Consider the following 27,817-nt stretch of genomic DNA (forward strand, 5'->3'; position numbering starts at 1 on the left):
AAGAGAGAAGATAGGGATAGAAAGGGATCGATATATCGGAATATATGCGCGAAGAAATCTGATATATCCCGAAGATGTAATCTGGACGTTCCTAGGCAACTGGTCTCGCGGTTCCTTTGCCGGTTACTTCTGTCTTCGAGGATGTAACGTTTCTCACGGTACGGCGATACACGGCTATCGAGTTTTCGTAAATCGATTTTCATTCGCGGCGCTGTATACTCGTAGAGGAATCTATTTCCTCGAGGAACTCGACGTTAAAGCGTTCGCTACGTCTTTACATTCTTATTTCCTCTTTGGTCCGTAAAAGTTAACGATCCCTCTAATTGTTTGCTGAAATCTCAAATATCCAATTTCATCATCTTCCTCCGGTTATCTCGAACTCGCGAAAACGAGCGAAGCCGACTTTAACGACGAAAGCAGCGAGACTCGTAACGTCGCTTATCGCCGAATGTTTGAAGCTGTACTTCTTTCGGCATAACGAATAGCAGATGGGCACTCGATACAGGTTATGCCTGGAAAATCTGCGTTTCGGCAAACATGCTCGAAAGACGCGGATCGAGGGTAAAATAAAATAAGATTAAGTAAGTAAATTAAGGTTTCTACGGTATGAAACAGTCGTCGATGACGCAATAAATTTATTTAGTCTCGTAAAGCGTACATCGGTGGACAAAAGCGAGTTAAAACGAGTGGCGATGTTGGAACAAACGACTCGTTCAACGCGCGAATCTCGGTTTATTCTCTATTTCTTTTTTCGAACTTTCACAGCTAAATTATTCGTTCGGGTCTCTACTCGGAACTAGGCTATTTCGGACGAAACGTACAGAGAGCACGAAGCGCAAGCTAATATAAATTCTCCTGGCGGCGAACGGTATTATGCTAGATAAGAGCATTAGAATGGACCGGGTGGCTGGGATAGACTTATAAAGTTAAACAACATCTGTAGTTTCAGAGATACGAAGGCGGGCTACTAGTTTGCATTCTACGCGTACGAGTACCTTGTAATTCGGAGCAGCGAAAGGCGGTACGAACGAAATAACCAAAGGATTTAATTTTTTGTTCGGTAGACGGCGACAATTAGACGGGCGAAACGGCAACGAACCAACGACGATCGTTGTTCGCGTTCCGCGATACGCGTTCCTCGTCGAAGGATAGACGTCGAGACAAAAATGACGAGTAAACGGTATATTTTCGTTTAGCCTGGTTGTACTCGTGGCTGTGTCCCTGTTTCTTACGGAGGCGTTGACGCGAGCATCGAAGCTTTCGCAGTCGATAAATCCACGAGTACCTACCTATCGAACAACTCGAACAACGTGCATGAACGTACTACGTGTACAGGCTTCCATCGATTAAACCAATCGTTCTCGAATATCGCGTTTACTACGAGACGTTTAATACGAAAATTCCTGGCGAGTTTTCTAGTCGCGATTTATCAAGCGTATACTCGCGACGAGAGGCAAGTTGCGCGACGACCAACGAATACGGATAACGCGGAGGATAAGTGGAATTCACGGTGTCGTTGCTTCGTGCCAACGAGCTTGTTTTACGAGTTGCGCGACGGTCAGTAGTTTCGCGAGCATGGAAAAACGCAGTTTATCGGAATCGGAGGCCGAATTTTATTTCCGGCTGTTCAGTTGCTCGCGTTTAGCAGGATCGCCGGTTCTTCTAAAAGACTCATCGACGACGAACACGACGGTGGTGGATTTTTCAAAGGGCCACGATATATGTAGTATCGGGGAGAAGGGCCTAAGAAACGTCGTTATAGCCTAACTATAGACAATGTCGCGAGATTCGAGGCGCTGTCGGCTCCATCGATGCGTTATCGGTCCTTCAAATAAATAGCTTCGCCGAAAAGGTCACCTACGTGACCCTGGCTACGAGCGTCCGCGGAACACGTGTGCGGTGGGCCTAGCAAAAGACAAAAGAACGCTACAACGGCCAGAGAGTCAGTCGAGAAGCAGAGTGCGAGTTGAGCGGACACAGAGTGTGCATCGACGTGCGACGATATTGTAGTCGGTCCTTTTGTTATCGAATATCACTTATTAAAATACATTAAACTTTAAACCTACCATCATTACTTGTCCTTACTCTAAGAATCCATCAGTTACTACATATATATATATATATTCCAATTGCGTATCGATCTACGCTATCTTTCTTTGCCTGGTAAACGCGCAACGACCACCCGATTCCTTCTTAAAGAGCCCGGTTTTAAAAGAGCCTGGCGCCTTTCATCGTAGCGCAATCCGCCAACCGTTTCGCGCTAGAACTCGCTGGTCGACGAACGCGACGACGACAAAGGGCGAAAAAGGGAGCTCACGAATCACGGAGCAACTGTGACGGGAAAATGAAACGCGTGCTGCTAACGAAGAAGATAAAGGAGAGGCAGGGAATTTTCATGCGTGGACGAACGACAGCGGTACGCGGCGAATAATCTCGCGTCTTGTGCGGGAAAGAGAAAGAAAAGGAGGGAATCGGCGTTAAGCGCGACGTCGACGTCGTGCGATCGATCGCCAGCCGAGCATAAAGAGCTCGGGGAATGAAAGGACGGACGGCGAGTGGAACGAGTGCAGCCGAGCTGCGTACTACCAAAGATATACCATTGGTGCGTTCGTGGATAGGGGAGCAAGCGTAATTCTTTTGTTTCCGCGGACGTTTCGCCGATGCTTCTGCTCGCTCCTCGAACCGTCCGGATACGGAGACTGTAAATGGTAATTTAAAGCGACGACAACCAGCACACGGATAATCGAGCGCGTACCTTCTCCGAGCAACAGCGTCACCCTTGCCGACAACTTTAATTAAAGTAGCGTAGTTATTAATCGTAGGAGTCGTTTGCCATCGCGGCGTCCTTTCCAAGTCCCGAATATCCTTTTTCTCTAAATGTTTGCGAATGATCGAACATCGGAAAGAAGCCGATCGAAAGCGAATAAACGGAAAGAAGAGACGATGACCGCCGCGGCTACGTTCTCTTTAATCTTCCTCCCGTTTCCCTCGCCCCTCTATCGTGCTTCGTTGTCCGTTAGCCATATCTTAAAGGAACCGTTACCATCGTTTGTTACAGCGACCGTATCGGCACAAGGTGTACCCTGATTTCCATTCAGAAGCACGCGGGATTACGTTTCGATCGAAACCGGGCAGTTATCGTTGGACGTAAATCATCGGTAAGTGTTTCGTACATAACCGAGCCTTTTCCCGTCAGCAGTTTCGTAAGAAAGAAGCGGGTCTGGGTCAGGTCGAACGCGTCTCGATCTTCCGCAATTTCTTCCCTTCCTATTTACCACGTTTGCGCAGGTAGAATTAATTTCCGTAGAAATCGATACTCGTAAGTTCTCCTCTCGTACACACACGCTCGCCCTCGGAAGAGGCAACGTCGCAACCAGCCAGACGAATAAAGCGTTCTTTACGTGGATCGCGAACAAACGAGTAGCATCTCGTTCGACGAGGCGATAAAGCGCGAGCAAGTGCATCGAGCATCGACGATAATTAATCGTCGCGTTGCAACTACGTTTCGATCTTTGAACGTGGAACGCGCACGCGTTCCATCGGATCCTCGTTCGTCTTTCACCAACTTACCGACACCCCTCTTAACGAACTCTTAACGAACAGTTTTTCTAACGCGACATACTCGCCGACGCTATACGCTAATTTCTCTTTTCTGCGCTTTTCTCGATCGTCGTTGCATCGTCGCAAACAGAACTGTGTAACACCGCTGGAACTATACCGGAAATATTTGGTTGCAGCGCGTTCTCGGCCGTCTCGAGCGTTTATACGTTTCATCGCGGCTGAAGACGAGCCACGTCGGTGCTGGATCTCTATCGCGACGCCGTGCCGACGCCAGATACACTTATTCCCGTTGAACGAGTAATTTACATATAAATTCGCGGTTTAAATTTCGCATCAACAGCGCGACGAATCACCAAGAAACCCGTACGCGGCGGCGATTATCCGAAATCAACGTGGACGTAGAAGGGAAAAAAACGTTTGCGTCCGCGGCTGAGTTTCTCGAGTCGAACTACACCTACCACGAGATAACGTCGCGTGGCTGCAGCCCGTGGACGACATCGATCGAAATCGTGGCGCAACTTCTTCGAGAAGCTTCCGGCAAATCGGCGAATGTCGCGTGCAACGCGAAAAACTACCGCCATTGCTTTATTTATTCTACATATTACTCGTTATACGGTTGGACGAATGTTCCGTTAAGGGAACATAGCGACGTGACGTTCAACAAAGTTTGAAAAATTTGCAGATCGTTGAATCGAACAGCCCGAGCACCGTACCGAGTTTCCACGTCTCTCGTCTCAAAATTGTCATTTTCCGTTTCTTGCATTTTTACTTTTCATTGGACGGAACGCGCTCGTTCCGCGTCGGAATCGATGACGATTTAATTCCACGGCCCCGAGTAACGTATTCGCAATGGCGACCGTTAGCGCCGTGATCGTGCAAACGCAGGAAACGCCGCTGTCTCGCGGACGATCAAATTCAATCATAAAATCGTAAATGTTTGAATAGAGAAACGCGGTAGAATCGATCTCCGCGATGTCGCGTAGCATTATTATCGCGACGCTAACCCGTCGGTGCTAACCCGTCGGCGCTAACCCGCCGGCGCGCCGCGCTTACCGAATAAATTATCCGCTTCTGTTTGCTCTCTCCATTCGCACGCGCCTTCTCCGTCTTTCGCGAGCGTTCGTTCTCCTTCCGCCGACGACGCAAGCCACGCGATAATTAGCACGAACGGTTAGCCTGACCGGACGTTGTCGTTGGCCGAATCGGCACGCGGATAGCGCGTCTGCCAAGCGCCGTCTTGATTCATCGACTCGGCGATCGAGCGTCTTGTCGCGCGTCGCCATTGTTTCCGAGTTTCGACGCGCGTTTCCTCGTGGCTGTCTGCGCGCGACTCGATCGTTCCAGTCTCGAATCGTACGAGCGCCTATCGTCGATATCGCTTCGCGAAATTTGCAGCAGGCGAATTCGCTTTATTCGCCACAGAGGATTCCTCTGCAGCGGTAAAAGCGGTGCAACAATAAGGAGCAGCGGTACCTTGGAACGTCTAACGCGTAGCGTTTGCCGGCGAGAGACTCCCCCCGATAGTTCGTGCAACGTGACGAGAATTTGTTTAGAGCTGTGCTAGGTTACGGCGAACTTTGAACGCCGCAGTTCAGGGTAATTAAACGTTGGTTATAGAAAGCACGATTAACGACTATGCAGGTTGGAAAGTTCGAGACGCGAATAGTCGAGATTTCGCGCGTGTTAGACGCGAGCGAGACGAGAGTAGAGTTTCGCATCGGTATCCGATAGGAGGAGGGGAGCGGATTGTAACGTTCTCTTTTACGAAACAACGTTTCAATCGCAAAGAATCGATCGGTATGTAGGAACGATCGCAGGTTCGGCCACGATTTCGATAGTCGATCGAAGCCATCCATGGAATCCACCGAAGGAATCCACGGGACCGTGTGTTCTCGTCTTTGAGATGCACGCGTCATTGACTCGACGTGATTAATTTAACAAGGAAAAGCTGCGCATCGCTAGGAGAGATACGGCGCATCCGGTTAATCGCGCTCCTGCATAATTTCGCATCTTCGCTCTTGTCTGTCGTACTCTCGTTCCCTGGTCCTGGTCCTCCGTGCGTCCGTGTACGCATCGTCGATCGCAATCGGAGAATCGCTGGCTTTCGAGCGGTCCGATTTTCCTCGGACCACTCTCCACCGATAACGCGTTTCTCCTGGTCGCGTTTTTCTTTCGTCGAAGGAACCGTATCCGATCGCTCGATACTTTTGCACCGGAATAAGCTGTTCTTTTCGAAGCGATATCGTTATACAAGGGGATACGCGGCGACGAGATTAGAAAATGTGGTGAAATTTATGGATTTTCTGTATCGCGTCGGGTTGCACGTCGTTTGAAATTTGCAGAGACCGGTGGTTCGAGATTCCGGTTGTTGCCGCTACAAATGGAACGTAGTGGCGGCTGGGTGGTGCGCGAAATTTCGCTAAATACGCGTACCTATTGTACGAAATACAAGCCAGTACCATATGGCACCGCTAGGCTCCGCCTCGGCTAACCCACTCGGGTATCGTTCATTCTGCCAACCGACCTAGTATTTACCGTGCCACGTATCCGCAAATATTTCAATCTTCGATCAATCATACGCGCGGAATACTCGCGACCCGACGCTGCGCGCTGCCGCCTACCTATCGTCGCCATGCTCGCCATACATCTTGTCGGGAAATTCGCCAGCGCGGATACGCTTTCGAAGAACGGGCGAAGAACAAACGGAACTTTATCGATTCAGCGGGAAATCGACGGAATCGCGTTCCGTTTCGAGAATTCGCGCAAATGCAATTTCCGCTTGTCTCACCTTTTAACTCCGTCTATCCGTTTATTCGCGACGCGTTGTTCGTCCGAGATGCGCCGGTTCTCCTAAACGTTATTGGCAAACGTATTATACAGCTGCCTTCGAGAGAGCGCGTTTCGTCGTTTTCGCGAACGACGCTCGGTACGACGCTCGGTACGACGCTCGGTACGACGCGAGCCTGCCTTTAATCGGAGTCCGAAATTACGTGGAAACTGGTAAATAGAGCGCCGGTGAAATGCCTGCTAAGCGATATGCATATGATAGTCGAATATGCGGTGGTAAGAATCCTTACGATCGCGGCAAACCGCACACGCCCTTGCGTCCCTTGTATCAGGTTCCGTCGAGGTGCGGCGTGGCGCGACGCGGCGAACGACGCGCGGGTTAACCCAGTCGAGCCGAGGCTTTCCTCTTTCAGCCGGAGCGAGTGAAGCGAATTTCGTTGAGCTTTCGGAGAGCGCAGAGGGGCTTCCTCGTTACGAGAGATCGCGAAACGATTAGAATTTACCATGCGTTTCTTCGCCGTCTTTCGCGTCTTTCAACACTTTTTACCTCGAACGACGTTGCCCGCGATTACGTTATCGTTTGGCGTTTAATTACGACGCGACGCTGTCGGTGCAACCACTTTCCACTCGTTTCGTCGGTGCAATCGTTTCCACTTTATCGCCGTATCGGATAAGAAACCGGCGTTTAACTAATCCGATTATCGATTACGAGATCGTGATCGAAAACGCGAACGAAACCTTGCCAATGCGCGTTATCCTTCCTCTTTGCGACGCTCGCCGCAGATTAACAAACGTTTGACCGAAAATCAGCAAAACGTCGCACGGTCGACCGCTTGCGAAATAAATGCCTGCCCCGTCGCCATTGCCCGTAATCCGTCGAGGTTCTCCGAGCTAGAAGAGAAATTTCCCTTACACCGTGGAAAAACCTACCGGTGATTCGGCTCGTCGAGGATAAAGAGGAGGCCGGTCGGTTTTTTTTGTCACCGCATTAGGCGTTCGACCGTATATTTCGCAAATTACAACGGATCAGTTGTATCGCGGTCCCGAAACGAAGCGAGGGTTCGACGAACCGCGACGATACGATTTCCACGGCCATGGAAACCGCGGCAACACTCGGCACGCGCTGCCGACGATTACGATGACACGGCCTGCGAACCGACAGAAAATATAAGGCTGTCAGTCGCAAGCGTTTAGCTGTTTAAGCCTTGTGCCGTGCGCACGTGGCCACCCTCTGGAACGCGAGACCCAACCCGGTGGTCCCCTCGGCCGACCCAATATAAGAAACAACGTTCCGCTCTGCGAAGCGCTATGATTAACTTTGGAACGAACGGTCGCTGGCTGCAACTAATGCCATTGTAACGTTCGTATCGATTGATTCGTACCGTAGCGCCTTTCCTCTTCCAGCGTTTTTTGTCTGCAATTCCGATGGTAATACCGAGTCACGTTTATACGTTTCTTTTAAACGTAATCCGCAACGCAACGATCCAACGAGTTTCGCGTACTCGCACGATAAAATCAACGACGAGCGATAAAACGGAATTGCGTTAAACTCGAAATTAAATCCGATGGCTGATACTCCAAATTTTCGCGCTACTTGGCGTAAGATACACGAGTACGACGTTGCACGAGATGACAAGACCTCTGGATCGCACGACGGCGGACGAGTCCATAGCCCGTTGATAACGCTTCGATACGTCTCGAAACAAGACACGCCGCGCGGCTCCGAAATACTTCAGCAACTCGAAATTCCCATCGATCTGGAGACCAGCTTCGAGCGATCCGGCAGCATGCGTTTGGCACTGGGTAGGGGAGAGCAGGACGACGCGATGTCAGAATGCAAAATACACGGCGGCTGTTGTACACGGTTGGAGGACGGTGGCCGGGGCCGAGTCGGGAGTCGCAGTTCGATTTACGATCGCTTGGAAGGTACCGCGACACCGCGATTCCAACTAGCAAATTTTACCGCGATGACCGCAGACACGGCGGCCGTGCGACGCGCGTTGCGTTAACGCTGCGGATGACGCGCACACGGTGGAATATAATACGCGGCTGTCGCTGGCAACGGTTTCAGACTCTTTCGTGCCCGGTCAGATCGCGATCTTCTTCTTATTATTCTCGCGTTTCGGCCGCGAAACTCCAAGCTAGATTTTCGCTAATCCCGTGTAATTTGTATCCAGCGTCGGTTTCCATCGCGCAAATTTACGACCGACCATCTATCGCGAACGTAACATCCAGTCCGCTCGAAACTCTTCTTCGACTTTGAAACGTTGCAGCTGATACACCGTAATCATTATTCGTTAACGTTTCCACTAATACGATTCAACCAAAGAGCATTAAATTCGGGAGCTCGATGGGGTTTCGTATACGCGTGATTCGAGTAACAATAAAATGCAATTACCAGCAGCCTTTTGCGGTGCATCCTATTTTCCGTAATTCGAATATTCGAAATCACGTAGATGGAACAAGATCTTACGGTCGATCGTCGAATAGGAGAGAGAGAGAGAGAGAGAGAGTGAGAGTGAGAGCGCGGTAGAAAAAAATGTCTTTCGGCGAAATACAGGCGGATATGCAAACGCTCTTACTGCCCGTTTAATTTTTCGTAATTTTCGCGTAATTCGCGCGAAGGTAACGCGCCGGTGTAACGTTTGCCTCGGCCGGGCAAATTCTTTTGTACTTACAGATAAATGGCGCGTTCGATCGTGCCGCATTCGACGTTCGGAAAAGTTCGCCACGGCGTAAGAATCAACCAACGACCCATTTTGCTCGTTCGTTGGTATCGGGCGAACAAACGCTGGGTGAAACCTTTGAACGTTTTGTCTCGAGTCGCGAGTTGCTTTTAAAATACGGACGAAAAAAGTGCGTATCGAAGGGCGCGTCGCTATATTCGTCGCAACTCGGGTTTACTAAAATTCTCTAATCGACGTTTATCGTATAAATTTTGGATCGCGTATCCTCGTATCCCGGTACCCTCGACAAAGTTGTTTAATTCGAGGCAGACGTATATCGTGCGCGCGAATAATCCGCGTTGGTTGCCGTATCGCAACGGATTGCGTTGGAAAAGCCGCGAGTATACCGTTTCGCGCAACTTTCAGGTCGCGCGATTGGAAACTGTACACGCTGGAGAAAATTCTCTGTGAAATTTGCTTCGATAACTCGCTGTACCCTGTTCGGCTACGCGATGCGACAGCCGCTGTTAATTCACGCTTAGGAGGAACTCGGCACCGCGAGCTCCGCGTGCGACAGAAACGAAATTTAACGAAATAATGGAGCGTCGAACGAGCGAACGTATCATCGAACGGGAACGCGACGCAATTGCAAGACGATTCGTCATGGTGAAATTAACTCGGTCGAACGAGGGCGGCGGGTAAGCGTGAAATCAGTGATACCGGTGATCGTTGATGTCGACGCGCGCACCAGAATTATCGTCATCGTCGTCATTCTCGATAATACGGGAATCGATCTAGTTCGATGCAAGGATCACCTCAGCGGGGTCATCCCTTTGACACGACGCTTATCGCGTGCAACGTGATTGACGCGTCAGGTCAACCGTTTCTACTGCGATTTCATGTTACCACTCTATCACTCCCGGCCAATGGCTTTCGTCGACGAAGCGCACCGATACACGTGCCTTGTTTACGCGCGCCTGCGAATACACCACTGTCATTAATATTTTTGCATGCATTGCCGTCCACATTTTTTATCGCGCGCCGAATAAAAGCAGCGACAGGATCGTCGCGATCGAAATTGGGTATTACGGCTAACGAACGACCGTTTCGTTGGTCGATTCGCTTTCGTCCGTTCGTCCGTCCGTCCGTCCGTCGCGTCGATTCGCAACACCGAGCAAACAAACGAAAACGTTCTATCGCCTTTTCTGTATAAACGGAAACGCGTACGACCACGCCTATGACCAGGCGTACACTTACGTCGATATACGTATATAGATACGTGTCATCGCTTTCCACCGCTTTCACCAACAAGTACCGCTTCCACCGTAAATAAACTCCAACTAACGTTGACCGTACCGAATCGATACCGTTTTTTCAACTTTCCTAAAGTAACGAGCGCGATATGTAAATGTCCGTGCAACTTGCACTCGCAACCTTCTTCGCGCCAAGCGGCGTAAGTTATACGAAACCGTTTGTTCGAAACCGAGTGCAGCGAGTCCGCGAAAGTACGGTAAGAAGGCGTATCGGCTTCTTTGCTCTCGGGGATTTGAAACGCGACAGAGGGTAAGGAGAACGGGTCGATGGAAAATCGTGCAAAGTCAAGCGTCGAATTTTGGTTCGGGCGCCGGTTTGGTTCCGTCGTAAAGCGTATCGCGAAATTGAACAGGTTGAAACGAATTCTCGTAAGTTTAGCGTGGACCGAAGGGGGTTCGTAGAAGGTAGGACTGGGAAAATTTCGGGATAATTTACCAGGAAGAGAAAGAAACAGGCGTACGGGCGTACGGGCGTACGGACGGCGGTAACGTGCAACCGCCGCGTATTTCGGTCTTGTTCCAACGAGAAAGAGCGACGTGCGCCGCGTTAAACGAAGATATTTACGTTATACGTTGTCAAGGCGGACCGTGCACGCGAAAGAATCAACGACGAACGAAACGAGATGAAACGCACGAAGCGCGAGAGGCCGAATCGGCCGAAACGAAGGAACGTTCGACGAGATCGTTACCGCCGGAAAAATTTATCATTTACCGATATTATCCGGCGCGGCAGAGGGACGGGGAAAAATATGTTTGAGCCCCGACGGAGCCACAGATAAGTGGCGTCCGACGCTGCAACACTCCACCGCGCGCTGGATACGTTTTCTCTCTCTCTTTTTTTTTTTTTTTATATCGGTCTCGCACGCCAATCTGTCCAGAGCCTCCGCAGCTTTTATTCGCGATATCGTAGATCGAAAAGATTAATGCAACGAGTTGGATTTAAATATTTTACAGCTATCTGTAAATCGCATCGAGAAGGACCAACTGGCGGGGATCTCGCGCGAAAAATTCACGCGAATCGCATCTACGTCGATCCGCTGTTTCGGAAATGTTGGCGGCGCCGACGCTTAAATTCTTCGCGCGCGATTTTCACTCGGCCGGGAGCGCTCGAACGCTACTTCGAGTATCGATCCTTGCGATTCTCGCGACTCGCTTTCGCTTCCGGTCGCGCCGACTACTCGCCCGAAACTGAATATCGTTTCACGGTCGTCGAATTTCCCCGACAGGTAATCCGACTCGTCGATTCGGCCGATAATTATCCGACAACGATAATAAACGAACGTTCGATTTCCTTACGAACGACGATAGCACCGGTTCTAACGAAGCTGGGTAAATTAACGGGCTGATACTCGTTTTTTCCCAGTTTGCGCGGCAGCAAGACCGGATTCTACAAACCCGTAGCTCGTCGACCTCGTCTTTAGGCTAAAGGGTTTACTCCGGCGAGTTTCGCGCTGCCTTCGAAGCTTCGATTAAGGAGGCGTCGTTTAATTTTGCGCAAGCTTTTCAATCGGCTTTTCGTCCAAGTCGGCTCGCTTGGAAACCGATTTCTTACCCGAGACGGACAAACATCTTACCGGTCTTATTTGTCGTAATTCGTTGCACGGCCGTTCGATTTGCCCGTGAGGTGCAGGAGGAGGAGGAGGAGGAGGAGGAGGGAATAAACGCGTACCGGACGGGCAGTCGTTAGAGCGGTACGTGATGCAACTGGATCGCGCTCGCGGCGCTCGACCAACGGTCAACGATTAAGATGAAATTTTGTCAAGTGGCTGGAAATTCCAAATTCTGCCGTCGTAGTGCGGTCACGCTCGAAAACGAAGTCGATTGGTCGGCGCCGGAGATGCGCGCGGAGTAATCGTAAGTCGCGACCGGGTCAACAGTTTCCCGCTGATGGTCACGAGGAGAAGGGGGCCCGTTCGCAGTGAACGATGAACGGTGAGCGGTTGGCGCGCAGTTAACGCGAGACGACGAAGGAAGGACAAGAAAAACGAAGAGCAGAGGACATCGGTACGAGATGAATTCGCGCAGCGGGAGACGTCTCAAGACGGGGGACGAGGTCGGAGAAATGGAAGGGCGGAAGAATAAATTGGGATTTGGAGAAGGTGAAACGCGAGAGAGGAAGGAGTGGAAGCGGAAGGAGGAGCTGACGAATGTAAGACGTTAGAGGGACCACGGAGAGGATATTTCATGGAAGGTACAACGAGAGGAAGAGACAAAGAGAGGAAAGAGACAAAGAGAACGAGATTCCGTATATACGTCTAATCTCCTGCGGCAGTTTTTGGATGGTTCGGTGCCGACCACCGTATCCTCGTTCGTTGTAACGTTGTCGAGCGATGCTTTCTCGACAGTAGGCAAACAGTGAACGCGCGTTTCCTCTCGTTTGCTCGATCGGGTGTACGAAGTAAACGAGTAAAACGACGTATAGGCACGTACGCGGAGAAGAAAAAGGCGAACGGAGCGAAGCACGAAATCGAGAGAAAGTACGCTTTCGACGTTCGTCGTTGTTTACTCGCGTCGCTTAATCGGTACGACATCCGTGTTCACGCGTATAATCGCGGAACGGACGAAGGGAAGAAACGTCGCGACGTGGTTGCACGGAGAACGATCGGAGGAACTCGTTTGTAAAGCCGTTGCATGGCTCTGGCGCAACTTGTCACGCCTCCTTCCCCTCCCCTCTCCCCCTTGACGAATTAATCACAGTCTAGGAATCCCTAGCAAAGATCCAGGAAGGCGTTAAGGTCTGCACGAGCGATTCCGCGATGGATCACAGCCTCGGATGTTATACTTAAGATCCCCGATTCGCGTAATCGCGTTACCTCCTGCCTAAGACGATTTTCCGAGACGTCACAGCCTCGAACGAAATTTCATATCTCGTAAAATTTGCAGTTCCGTGCGTCATCTCGCTTTCCTGCTTCTCGCGCGTTGCGCCGACCCGCTTAATCGTTCCTTTCCACGACACATTGTTGCGCCAATTTACGACACGACTGCAACGCACAGCCTTATTTACCACTCCGACGTCGGTAAGAGAATGCAACATTGTATCTTCGGCAGAAACTTGGAACGTATTCGCGTTATTCGTCGTTATTAGATCAAATACCGAGGACCGCTCTTACGACGAGGCTGAGTTAAGTCGAGATTCGAGGGCGAATTTCTCGTAACCAGCGGAGAAAGGTTTCGATCTCGTTTAAGAATCTCGCAGGAACCGAGCGTTCCAACTTGCGCGACTTTTCGATCAGCCGTGCGCCAACATCCTGGCCGATCGCTTCCGCTTTTACCTCGACGTACCACCATCGGGCAAAGTCGATCACGGTTCGTCTACTCCCACTCGATGCTTGCCATTCGATCCAGGGATGGGGGGGGGGGATGGGGGAGGGAAGGGGGTAGTTTCGAGGTTCCCCGTCGAGGACGATCGTCGATAGAGGGGACGTCGATCCTTCCGCCGGCGTCGGAAAGAGGGTAAAATTCTTGAACCGAGTCGAGCGCAGCTAGTCGTTTAACCACGTGACATACTGTTCGTGCTTGGCACGCGGCTCTTCTTACCTTCCGGACGAAGAGGTTCCCCAAGATGCTCCTTTCATCGTGATGGTAGATAGAGAGGCTTGGACGCGTCGGTTCGCGAGGCAGGCCGTTGCTTCTTATCGTCCGATCGAACGCAGCTGTCGACCACGGCACGTGCTCGCTGTTACTTGGCGTGGAACGTTAACCTTTTATCGAGTCGCGATGCGTAAATGCATCGTTGACACACCGACACCGAGTAAAGCTGCAACGTAAATAGAACATACGATACTCAGCCCCCCAACCTAACCCCTTTCTCCCGTTATAAGCGCGTTCGCGTTGCGATCGCGTCCGAGCAATCGTTCGCCGGTTCCGTTTGCGGCGCACGTTGTACCGAGACGTCCCGTAGCCAGCTATTCGACGAACAACGCGTCTCCTTACCCCGATTCCTCGACTCGTATCGAGAACGAGCAACCTGAAACTAGCTCACCGCGAGAAACGCACGCGTATCGTCAACCGTATCCTTGCGTCGGCCGACCTTTTCCGTAATGAAAAATCTTGGCCAAGCGGAAACGAATAAAACGTCGCTTTTATCATAGCCAGGTTACTCGCGAGAGCCGCGAGTAATCAGGCAACTTTGCAATTTCACGAGTTCCGGGTCGGCGTCGGTCGACCGGATATCGTTCCAAGGAAGACAGACCCCTAATCGATAAACGAAAATCCTCGTAATTAACTCTTTTAACGTGTACAGCGTTACACCGTGGAAAACGATTTGCCGGGCTGCGTAATCCGCTTGTTTTATTTTTTCGTCGCAGTTGAATCAACCTCGGCCCGACCGTTACGTAACGAGTAGTTTACTTCTCTAGTCGGGGATTAAGAGCCGGATCTGCCGCGCAATGCCTTGCAAGTAATATATATCACCGTGCTAAACGCCGAGTATTCGTTTTATCCTCGTTATCGTTCAGCGGACGACCGGTTGGTCGAACGCGAAGCGGACCACGTACTGCGAGCACCGAAAGAAGAATTTAAACAGCCGAGCCCGATCCGTGATATTCGATTAGAACGTCTTTAATAACGCGGGTAAAAATGATCGCTACGATCGGCGAGGCAGCCTCGTCTCGCGCGGCACGCTCAGGGCCGCGATATTTATACAAGCGAAATGAAATTTTTAATAAACACAGGGCATCCAGCGCGCGGACGGGGAATTTATAGCGCGGTGCGGTGCAATTAGAGGAAGGAAGAAAACGCGAGGGAAATGACAAAGAGGGAAAAGAACGGTAGCAGAGCGGACTCGTGGCCAAAGTTACCCGACAAGCCCGCGCCGAGAATTATTTTATTCGTTTTAGTCGGATCGTTTCTGCTCGGATTATTAATATTATGGGCAGACGCGTTCGGAAAGAATTCCGGCAGAGAATAGCAACGATCTAAATAGAAATCTCCGAGTCGGCTGAGTAATCGCTGACGTTTTTACATCGGCCGGCCGGCCGGCAGTCGAAGGATTAATTTTTGCGGAACGGGCAGCGGCGCATGGTCGAAACGTTCGGCGCCACGCGTTTTAATCGCGTCGATTTCATACAGTTTAGTCGACAGCCATTGGTTATTCGGGCGCGACGCGCGCGATGCTATTACGTTCATTTGCCCAAGCCAAAGTTATTCTTCTGTTTTTTTCCGACCGACCGACCGATCCATCGATCGATCGGCCGTATTTACGCGAGCCACGTTCGTTCGCGTCTCCGTGAATGTTTTAATCCTCGAACGATGTCGAACGATGTCGAACGACCGATGTATGCCCCGTTTTCGCCACAGACTTTTAACAGAGCGACGATTATCGTGGCTCACCGAGCGAAATGTTACGCCGCGTAACGCAGGCATTTAAGGAGTAGACGAGCCGTACTCGTACACCCTGCCCGTTGCTCTTAGCAAGCCTTATTTCCGTGAGAGACGGTACAGCCGACCCCCGTTCACTATGGAAAATTTACGAGAACGCTCGCCGAGCTTTCGGAGCGCGCGCCCCCAATTCGTCGATCTTCGTCGTTGTCGAATTAAAATTGCACCGCGCCTAACTTACTTCTTCTCGCTGGCTTCTCCGATATACCGTACCCGCTCTCCAGGCTCATACGTTCAAAGATCCTTTGCTTCGTTCCGTTTCCTCTGCTCTCGCTTTCTCTCGCGGAATTTTTGAAGCAAAGCAAGCGTGGATTGCACGCGCGCGAGCAACTGCGACAGCAGCTCGAACGCTGGTCCCGGTATTTATCGCCACCGGACCAAAGGCATGAGAATTTGGAAGTTTAAGCGCAGAACGAGCGCTGGTGGAAGGATACTCGACGACTAACGCGAAACAGCGGAGACCGTTTGACAAGGATTAAAGTTAACGGGATCGAGGTGGGATCGTTCCGCGGCTCGCGATCGTCCTCCGATTAAATACGAGTCCGACCGAGAGAGGCAACCGGATTTCCGATCCTCGAGACGATCGTTTCATCGTGAAATAAAGGGACACGCCGCGTCGCGTCGTAGCCCACGGACGGACCCATGGATCGTCCATCCAGAAAACGAGAAACCCGAGGAAAAGGAATTACCCGTGTTAGTGTTAGGTCGCGTCCTCGTCGCTTCGCTTATCGTTGGACACACGCTGATCGAACAACGACGCCCTTTCACGGATCCCTCGTGTTTTTCCTCTCTTTCGGTTTCGTGGTCCGCGGAGAAACACGCCGACCAACGCGAATCTCGACTCGTGGTATAACGTTGTTTCGTCGGCCCGGCCTTTGACGCTGGTCGCGAAAGCGAATCGATACCTCGTCGATCGACGCGTGGCGACGATACGCGTTGCTCTCGTCCCCCTGAGACGCGTAATTAAGAACGACGATCGAAGAACGACGGAGAATCGACGGACGAGGAGGCGGATTAATTCGTTGGATATCGCGGAGCCGGCGATTATCGCTGCCCGATTAATAACTGCGACCCTCTTCTCCGGAGTTCGTGGGTTACGACGTTTAGTCGCGATATTAACGTACCTCCGAAGATTACAGGCGTAAGCCTGCTTCGTTCGCTTTATCGCGACTCTTCTTACGATCTCCATCGACCGCACCCCTGCGATATTTAATCGCACGGGGGACGAGGATCGTACGAGTGCTCCTCTTTCCCTTACTTCATGACCGATCTCCCTTGAGCGATACTCGACGTCGATCGAGTCAAGTACCTTCGGCTTTGCATCAACGTCGGCTATCGCGTCGTTCCGTGTCGCGGCATTTTCCATTTTAAAGGGATTCTTCGTTTCACATCGTAACGTCCTACGTCGCGTTATATGGTCGTTCGAACGACGAAACCAAGATCCAACCTTTTCATACTTATTCGTATCTAGATCTCGAGTCGGTTATTAATCGTCCGGCGGCACACAGCGCTGTTATCTCCGAACCGAGAGAGCAACGTCGAAAGAAACGGCGCAGCCGGCCGAAACTCGCTCGCTCCAAGAATCCCGTGGCTCTCTTTTTCGTCCGCGGTCACCCTTTGTCCGTGAATTGGCATTAAGCCGCACCCCGATCTGTGCGCATATCGTGTTCCACTGCGAACACTGTAAAGGGCAATTGTACGTCGAGTCGTACGCGGAAGCCGTTATCCCGCGGGTTACATTATCGCAGCCCGTGGTTTCCGTATACTCGCCCTATAGCGAGCCGCGTTAATTCCAATTTATTCGCCCTTTCGAAACGTGGCTAGAAACTTGATCCGTCTTACGTTCGAGAGTCCGTATCCTCGATACGAGAGATCGATCGACGTATTCCACGTATTCGTCTCTTTTAAGCCGCCAAAGTAGCCCCGCCAAAGTAGCGCCAAAGCCCCGATCCTTTAGCATTTAATATATATCCTATGCTTTATCGTTCTTGCATTGTTTTGTTCCTCGACGATGCACTAATCGGAGCAGATGCAAAGTGTTGGATAATCGATTCGACACAATAGGATCTCGAGCGACAGGCGTCGTAAACCCAAGGACAACCATGCCCGGACAGTATCACGGTTACGAGCGCGAAGCCTTTTAATCGTCTTTCGCTCGTAATATGCGCTCGTACGCGCGTGTTACGCCGATCCCGACACCGATCTCGATCAACCGCGAGATCGCCAAATTAACGCTTAAAGCGACCTTCCAATCGCTACGTTCGGATCGCGTCGTCGGCGCAGGTACCGCAGTCGAGGTTGACACCTCCTCCTTCGCTCGGCTCGTCGTTTCTTGCTGGATCGCGAGAGAAAAGGGCTGATATCCTCTGAAACGCGCGACGCGGCATCGAGTTGGACCTCGTCGCGTTCTACGTATATCGACGATCCGTCAGAGAAGAACATCGGGAATCCTCGATCGCAGACTCTCGAGCCGTCAAGCCACTCACGCCCGCTTTTCGCTCGATGCGCTACCCAGAGAAAAAAACGAAAATAGAGGTAACCGATCGAGCGCGTTTCCGCTTACGCCAACGAGGAGAATCTCTCGAAAAGACGAATCGATTCGTTAAGAATACGGACAAACTGTGTTCCGGGTTTGCCTTCGGCGTCGCTGGACCTTACGCGGAGATCGTTCCGCGGCAACGACGATAAATCCTATGCCCTGGCGAATTCCCTAGTTTAGCCTGCGTGGGTCTAGCGAATTATCCGTCCTCTTTTGTCGACAGTCGCGATCCCCGGCAACGAGCTTGCAACCCGCTCGAAATCGTTGCCGTTATAAATTGCGTAGCGATAGGAAGACATCGATGCGTCGATCGAATCGAGGGGATGTAACGTCTGTGCGCGCATTTAGTTTCTAGAATCGCCAACGACAAGTTTATTATCGACGATTTATTATTTAAAACGGCCGTTAACGAGACACCGTTTACCTACGACCGATCTAGTCGCATTTACATCGAGTTGCTTTCCGTGGTTCGAACGATTCGAATTCGTACAGCCGATTTAAAGGATTTTATCGACGACCGAACCTCGAGGACCGAAATTACGAGGGTCGACAGCCTGATGATAACGCGTCGCCATTCTTCGGGCGTATTTCGATCGCTGTTAATCCGGCCTCGTTCTGCGAGCCGCAATCCGATCGAACTCTCGACGGAAAAATCCTCGACGAGTGCGTCTCTGATCGAGACGACGCGGCGACGACGACGTCTGGAACGTCGAATCCCTCTGCGATCCTTAACGACTCGACACACGCGAGAACTCGAAGCGGGAGAGTGGAACCGCGCCGGATCGGTATCGGAGTACTCTCAGGCCGGGTATGCAGGCTTTATTTGCCCGTGATAGAGGAGTTGCATAAGGAGAAGGCGAGTGCACGGACGACTGGTGGGAGCGATGAAGCGGTGCTAGAGGGAGAAGCTAGGTTTTGCGAACGTGGACGATCGAGAAGGAACGAGAAGGGAGGGTTAGGTCGAGCAGGTCGTTGACGGTTGGAGGATGATGCCGTGTGGTCCCAGGGTCGATCCCGGCCCGCCACCACCCCGACGCCGCAACCACCAAGCGTCGGCTAACTACTTCTCGCAGATGTACGCGTGTACGTATAAAGGCGCACACTTGCGCGACTCGGGCCTACCTCTCCCCATCCAGCGCCGCTCCAACGACCGCTTCTCATCCACTCTCATCCACTCCGATCTACCGACCTTCTCGTCCTTCTCTCCTCCGTCCTCTCCTACGCCACTCTACGTTCCGCTCTACGCTCCCGTCTGCGTTTCGGTCTACATGGTGGCCAAGCCTCGGCCGAATCCTAGGCCACCATGTACCGCATACGATACGAACGTATCCTCGTCGACGTCGGATCACCGAGAGAGCGGGCTGCTGTCGCGCACAGGCACGCTACGACGCACAGCGTTACTCTCTTCTCTCTGCGAACGCTGACACCGCGTCGTACCGCTGTAGCACGCGTGTCTGCCAACTCGTGCGAAAGCCGGGTATCAAGCACAGACGTGGCGCGAATCGTACGCCGTGCTCGAAACGCCGAGCGAAACCAGGTTTCGACGGAGCTCGCCGCCGCTTCCTACTTTGGATGGAAATTTCCGCCGGGTCCACCAGGTTCGAGCTTCGCGCCGAGAAACGAAAACGCGGCACGCTCCATACGAAAGAGTCGGATGTACGCGAGAACGTAAACGGAAGGATCTGCTCTGCCGGGAACGAGCACGGCGACTTTCTTCGGAAATTTACAATTTTGATGCGCGGCGTGTTGCCCAGCGAAGCTAGGATCACGGTGTCGGTGTTCGAGGCGGGCTTTCTCCGTCTTCCGCTCGTATTCCGCGCTCGCGATCGTCCACGGTCCGTCGACCACGTCCGCGAAACTCCATCGCCACCGCTGTTCGCTTCTCGCGAACGTCCGCGTGCCATGTGCGCGCCCTTTCTTTTCGCAACGTTCCAAACGTCCCGTGCTGTCGCAAAAATTACCTCGTTGCAAAAAGACACCGAGTTTTATCGCGACCAGCGGCAGAACGAAGCCGAACCGATTCGCCGCGCTGCCTACGTGCTCTGGACGCCGTTGGTAAGGGCCGACGTCGTTGTAAATATAATCGGACGAAGAATCTTATTCGATTTAATTTCGCGATGCTAAAGCGTCCCTCGAGAACGCCCGTACCGATATCTATATTCACGCGCCATCCTTGCAATTTTTAACACGGCAAACCGTGATCAGCGGTTTCTTCGTCGAAGAAACGCTCGCGGTACAGAGCAAACGAATTTTCACCAACTTGGATGTTTTCCCATTATTTTTCCTTTTTTCTCCCCGAGGGACCATTCGTCGAAAAGACCGCAAGCGACGGCTGTTCATTTTCGCGAATCCAGCGAGGATAATTACGGATAAAATCTTGAGAAACAATCGCTACAAAATGACCGGTCCCAAAGGGGGGAAGGATAGAACGGGAAAACGGAGGTTCGAGCACGCTAGCGGCCACGGTTTCACATAAATCAGCGGAGGTGAAAGAGCGGGAGCAATCGGGCCGAATATCGTATTTAGCTCTATCCGGCAAAGATTTATTTACGAAGTCGAGCTAACCACCGACGATACGTTTCCTTAAATCGCAGTGCCGCGTGGATACAAGCCTCCCGTTCCACGATCTTCCACTCCGTGTTCGCGCAGAAAGCATAGAAAGCGTAGAAAGCGTAGAAAGCGACGTTTGAAAAATTCGCGCATCTTTGGCGAACGGTGAAACGAACGTGCGGTCGCGGAAAAGAAAACTATTAAAGGAACGAACGAGTAGGTGGATGGGCGAGCAGAAGAACGGGAACAGAACGAACGAATAAATTAACGTTTCGAAGACAACGGGACGAAGACAATGGAACGAAGAGAGTCATCGGGATGTTCGAAACGCTGCTCTCTCTGAACTATTTCGCTTCTAACGAGCGAAAGGAAAGGAGAAGAAGTTTGCGCGCTAACTAGACGAGAGAAACAATTGGAACTTTCACGCTAAATAGGAAACGACTTTGCGTAGAATCGCAAACGAACATCGTTTCGATCCTTTAACGGGGGTTGTATCGATCGCGCGACCTGACACCCGCGATTTCAATGGCGAGAAACGAGAAGAGTCGGCGCAACTGCTCCACGAAATTTTCATAATTCTCGTTTCCAGCGTCTAGTTACGCGCGACGGTGCACAACGAAGCGTGCAGGAAGAGAGCCGACAGACGGAATCGCGCCGCTCTTCCGTTTCGAAATACAGCGGGGGCGGTAGAAACGTAACGGCGAGGCAGAAACTGTCGACGAACGCGCGAAAGATCGCGTCTGATTTTTTCGACGAGCCACGCCTCTCTCTCTCTCTCTCTCTCTCTCTTTCTCTTCGCTTGGATTCCACGATGCGCCCGCGCCCTCTTCTCTCTGTCTGTCGAGAGAAGCGAGGGCAGAGAGACCGCGCTAAGTCACCTGTAATTTCCGGCCGAGAAGTAGCGGCCGGCGCCGTCCATCTTCCGCGAACGGCTTCTTAAGTCTTCTTGACCGTGGCGGGATTTTTCGGACCGCTGGTTGCTTATTTACGATGACGATCGAACTCGTTAACGCTCCGAGCACACCGTACACGCCACTCGAATTCCGAATGGCCGCTCTCCGCGGAGAAAGTTAAGCTTTATCGAGCCCGATTGAACTTTGTAGTCGCTCGTGCTCGTCTTTCGTAGCCTGCCTCTCGCGTTGGGTAAATACCGCCCTTGCGATCTCTTTCCTTCTCCCGTGTACGCGGCTACGCGATAAATTCGATATTTCGTAGTAGAGCAGCGCCGATCGCGAACAGTAGCGAAGCTTTATCGCTCGCGAACGAACATCGTCGAATATTTCGGCGTAATACGGTGGCAAGATTTTTCGGTTTATGCGTTCGTAGAGGCGCTAATATTGGACGGAAGAAGGAGATGAGACGGATCTAGCGCTTGCCAGCTTATTCGACCAATTCGAATCGTATCCGACAAAGGAGAGGACCATCGCGATCGACTCCCCGAAAGATACGCGGATGGGGGAAGGCCGAACCCAGCTCTTTACGCTCTTTCGTCTTTAAACGAAAGTTGTCTGAAAGTGATTAGGTTTCTCGTCGTTTAGAGATTCGTCTTTACGAGGCAAGAAACGCCTGGCGTCGGTTTACAAGGATATCGAACTGGGTCAATTATCGTCGGTGTGTCCAGAGGAGCGAAGGTATTTACCGGGCGAGCCGGGTCGATCGCTCGGTTCAATAAAATTGTCGTTAAGGGAGAGATAGCGAGGTGTAGGCGAGTCGGTGACGTGGCACATAGCCAGTCGGTGTGTTACTACGAAATTACGAAGCAATTTCGCAGGAAATATATTGGGAAATGATTTCGACGCCGACATCGAAAGTATCTATTACACGACTAACGTTATCGTTACACGAGACCAAGCTTGTACGGATTATAACGACGAGGTTGATGTCGCGTAGAGCCTCTATCGTCCGACACCTGCCACGAGCAGATTGACGTAAGCAGGCCAACGTCGATTATAGGAGATGGTATTACCGGCGGTCGCACAGATTTTCCTACGAATCGTCGGTCTCGCATTTGCGATTTCGTAGGTATCCTGCCGAGGAGGACGGTCAATTTAAGGACAAGCATATTGACTCCGAATCGAGGCGAGAATTCGTTCGGCCCGAATTTGCTTCGAAATCGCTTCGAATTTGCCTCGAATTTGCTTCGAATTCGCTTCGACGAAGATTTTCTATCAAATTATTCGTGTCGTTCGTATTCGAGTTCCTTTCCCGACGTTCCGCGCAGCGAAATTGAAAGGGACGATCTGAAAAAAGCAGAGTAAACTGGAGTAGCTTTGACCTGTATACCAGGTTCAAAAGGTAATTTAAACGTTTCGGTATAGTTACACGTTTAATTAAGGAACGGTTAACCGGAAAATCTTTGTAATTGAAAAGCATTGAATTCCGAGTAAAGTTGGCGAGCAGATTTCAGCGCGTTGAAGGGTCTTAAACGAGGTCGAAAATTCCACTAACGGCTATCTTGGAACACTCGATGAAAAGGATCCGTGGAGTAATGATTTTCCACAAACTTTATTCGACGTGTCCCTCGTATACGATGACGTAAAGCGACCAACCATCGTGATTAACTCAAATACGGCGGAAGAGAAGAAAGGAAAAAAAAGTATCGTGGAGAAAAGGTAATACCATCGTGACCGTTGTAAATCGTTGGCAGTTGTCGCGTGTCGATGGTACGTTGATCGGGCCGGTTGTACGCGAAAGCTCTTTATCGACGGACTCGAAAAAACTTTCACATCCGACGATCGCTAAGCAATTTAAGTTTAGCGGAAAATCCATTTCGCTGGCGAAGAAAGGAGTGCGAGCTAGCGGCGCGTGAAAAATATTAACTAATTTATATCCCGGGATTTAATAACCTGGCGACGTTGGGCCGGAGTACAGAGGCTCTCTATTACAGTCGGAACAGCGTCGTTAATACAAAAGGAGGCTCCTACGGTCGATAGGTGGCGGCCCTTATCGTTGGCTCTCTGCCACCAGCAGGTTTCAGCGACGCTGCCTCGATATATCGATACAACCGCCCATTGGATGAAACGACAGCGGGCTGGCTGCTGCTTTTTCGCTACGGCCGGACCCGTGCTCCCTGTCGCCAAATGCTTTTGCGTCACGATGGTTTCGCGTCGGTTGTTTGCGCGCCGTTTCCTTACATTCCTATGACTATAACGTTTGGTTACGAGTCGAAAATCGTTTCGTTTCCCGCTGATCTTTGCACGAGTACGCATTTTTCTATTTTTCGACAGTGGATTTTTTTTACAAGTTTCTATACGCGAACATTCGTTGATTTATGCAACGTTGTATACGTATTATCGTTGCTTGGACGCTGGTTTGCTGAACAGCGCGACGTTTTTTCCATCGCGGGAATCTCACAGACGCGTAAAGCGAAGGCCACCTTGGTATTAGATATTCTCTTTGAGAAACGTGCAAGCAGAATAGGAGAACAACGGCAGGGGTCGCGTTGCAAGGCGCACGTTGATATACTTGTACGTATAGCCAGAAGAGGAAGGAGTTATCGCGGAGACTCGAGTTTCGACGATTGACCGGGGCACTCGTCGCGTCTAGTTCGCAGGATCGTTTTGTTTTAGAAAAACCGGTCTCGGCGTTCTCTCGAGTCGGCGCCCGTAACTTTTCGCAAACTTTGTTGCCGAATTCCTGGCAAAAAGATGGAAATACGGGCGGCTGGATAGCGCGGCCCACGGGCAAAATTTTGTAAGAAAGAAATTTATTAACAGGAGTCGGCCAGATTTTTTCCGCGCACCGATTCAGCGTCGCCAGTGCGAATTTCCGCGAAATTTTTCACGCGTGTGTATAAAAGGACGACACAGGATGAGACGCGGCCGCGTATTTCGCGTAACGTTATTTGCTCGCCGTAGGGTACTTGCAAACAAACGCGTATTTGCCCGTTCATTACATTCGTTTGGCAACAACGTTGCCGTTGCCGTTCTTCCACCCCCCGCCCCAACATCAGCGCATGGTTTTTCACGTGTTTATCACTGGCGATTTATGTTCCGCGTTGATTAATTTTTCAGCAGAAATTCAGCGACCGTTTCGAGGCAGGCCGCTCGAATATTCGCTGGTTTAGCTCGGGCGAACGCCGAAGATTCGTCTCAGCCGAGCTGCAACGGCGAACAGGTCGTTAAGCCTTTAAGTTCAGGCCTCGAGTGTACAGAGGAAACTCACGGCTGTTCGCTCGTCGCGCGTTCCAATGGCAACGACGATCGACAACGCAGCGATTAGGCATCGCGACAACGCGCGCCGAAACTTGGATCGGCCAAACCAACCACTGCGAAAGAAATTCCCTTTCCGTAGGATTCTCGAGAGGGATCGGATTTCGATCGCAATCGCTGTCCCAAATTGCGCGTCACTGGTTTACAAACGGTTCGAACGTAACAGCAGCTAGCTGTAAAATCGACGATTTGAAATCCGATGGGGCGTCGAGGGGCATGCCTCGACGTCCCCAAAGGCTAATTAGTTTATTTTCGCACGATGGTGGGGCGATGCCCCGGTTAGCGAAACTCCCTTTCCGAATCGTTGATCAGTGTACGTAATATTATACGACGGTTTATTAACCGAGGTTGCGACGCTCGCTCGATCGCAGTAGCTTCGGCGCACGCGAGCATCGCGACGCTCGGGGCTCGGGGCTCGGGGCTTGGGGCTCGTGGCTCGCGTGCCGCTCAAATTAATCAACAGTCGACCTTTTGATCTTTCTTCTCTCGTCCCGATGCATTCACCGATATTAAAATCGGCAAATTTCCATTTCCATCCGCTTTCCGCGGCTCCACCAACTTTATTAATGTCTCGTGTTACAAACCGTTCGTCCGATTTGCTCTACCATCGAATTCCTCTTTCATCTATCTCTTCGAATTCGACGCTGAATTTGTATTTTCGTGCGGATTACGCGGTCCAGGGAATTTTGGTCGTTCCGGTGTTTACTTATTAATTGGAATTTAGGAATTTCAAAGTTATCGTAGACATCTAGAGACGGGTTGTTCGGAGGTCTCAAAGTTTCCAAAGAGAACGAAATTCGGCCAATCTAACTGCTGGGGTTAGGTCGTTTGAATTTAAAAAAAAATCTGCACGTTCGATTTCCAGATAAATAATATTTTTCGAATGCGATTCGCAGCGCGAGTTTCGAGCAGCGGCTATTCGATAAGACAATTGCACGATATAGAAGGGGTTTGTAACGCGCGCAATGCTTGCGTAGAATCTCGACGATAGGTACGCGGTATTTGTCGACTAACTATAAATATCGAACAGTTCGACTGGCTGCGCGAAGTAGCGAGTTTCCACGCACGAGCAATAACGTTTACAATATCTTTCAACTAACGGCAAATAGCGGTAATTGTACGCCAGCGTTTTGCCACAGCGATCGTGCGATAGTCAGTGGTACGTACGGCTCGCTCGTATTCACATTCGTGAAACTTAAATTCGGATCGCGCGAATGGCGAATCGAAACAGATCGAATGCGAGATTTCGGGGGGAAAACGATCGATCGGAGGGTATTCGGACTAATTCTCGGACTAATTCTCTGACTGATTCTCGAACGATGCCGCTCGAACGTGGACGAACCGCGTTAATGGACGATCTAATTTGCAGTTATCTGTTAATCGGTTCAAAACGCTCTATATTTAACCGGGCATTCTATTATACTTGGCTGTTTCATTCGCTAATTTATCATTTCATCTCGGCTCAGCCGGCTCATCGTCGTTCCATCAGTCGCGTCGATCGAGCGAGCGGAATTTAAATTACCCGTATAATCCTCGAGCGGTATCGCGGCTCGTTAAAATTACACCGACAGATTTATTTGCCGCGCGTTTGACGGATGGCATGCCGATCGAGCCAGCGCGCTCGCATAATTCCAAATTCGAACATCTTGTCGCGTTTTCCACGTTACGTTGAGTCGTCGAGTACGTTACGTCGTGAAATTTGAAATGCGTGGAACGCGCGTAACGCGCGTCCACGTAAGATTTGCGTTTGCCAATCGTAGCCGAACTCGACAGCAAACGCGGCGCTTCGGCGAGAGAAGAAGGGAAAAGAGGATAAAAGGAGAAGAGGGGAAAGAAGAAAATGAAAAAGAAGGGGAGCAAAACGGTGGACGGTTGGGAAATAACAGGCGGCAGAGGCGTGGTCGGCGTCGATCGTCGAGGGTAAAGCGCGAACGGGCTGTCATATTCGCAACAAAGGGCGAAAGTCAGAGTGGATCTCGGTTCGGGTTTGAAAGCACGTTCCAGCCTTTTGATCGCCAGGCTGTTTTCTTCCGTGCGGCCTCTTTCATCGTTCCACGCTACGGATTTTCAGCTGAATTTACGCCTGAAATCAGCGGTTTCCTCGTCGGTTACTAGTTGGAGTCGTCTGATAGACGAGTAGGTGGGAGGGAGCGACCGGCAATTAACTTAGCAGTCGATTCTAGCCAGTTTCGAAGTTTCGTAACCCGGCACGTTGGATCCGGTAAATCTGTTAGATCCGTGGCAGCCGAGCCGTGGGGCAGACAGGAACGAAAGGCACGTCGACGGGGCTCTCCAGTAATTTCACCGATACGTTCGTCCGTCGCGCGATTTAAATCCTCTCGGAGCCCGCCATACAGTTTCTGCTAGTGGCACGAGTGGCCAACTTTACGAGGGGATAACGCTACGTGATAGGAAACCGAAATCGCACGGCCGAAGCTTGCCGTGTCTATTCCTTTTCTATTCCGCCCGTTCTGCCTTCTTCTCCCGATCTCCCGCTAATTCGCCTTGTTTCATCGACCCTCTCCAGCGTGGATCGAGGGACATCGGTCCTTAAACTTTTCCCCAAGCTGGACAAAGTTTTCTCCATCATACGTACCGATTCGTTTCTACTTTGTTCCGATGTTAGCGAAACAGCTCGTTCGATCCACTGAATACACCAAATCTTCCTTTCGTTTTAGCCGGCGCAGTTCTGAAACTGCAATTAACCGCGTCTAGCGAGCGAATCCTTCCCCCCACCCCCCCTCTTCTTCCCAAGTCACGCTGTTTCTCCAGGGTCGTCGTTCGAATCGAGAAACGTCGACGGGTAAAAAT

This window comes from Bombus bifarius, unplaced genomic scaffold, assembly GCF_011952205.1.
Source record: "Bombus bifarius isolate JDL3187 unplaced genomic scaffold, Bbif_JDL3187 scf7180000008199, whole genome shotgun sequence".
In the NCBI taxonomy this organism is placed as follows: Eukaryota; Metazoa; Arthropoda; class Insecta; order Hymenoptera; family Apidae; genus Bombus; species Bombus bifarius.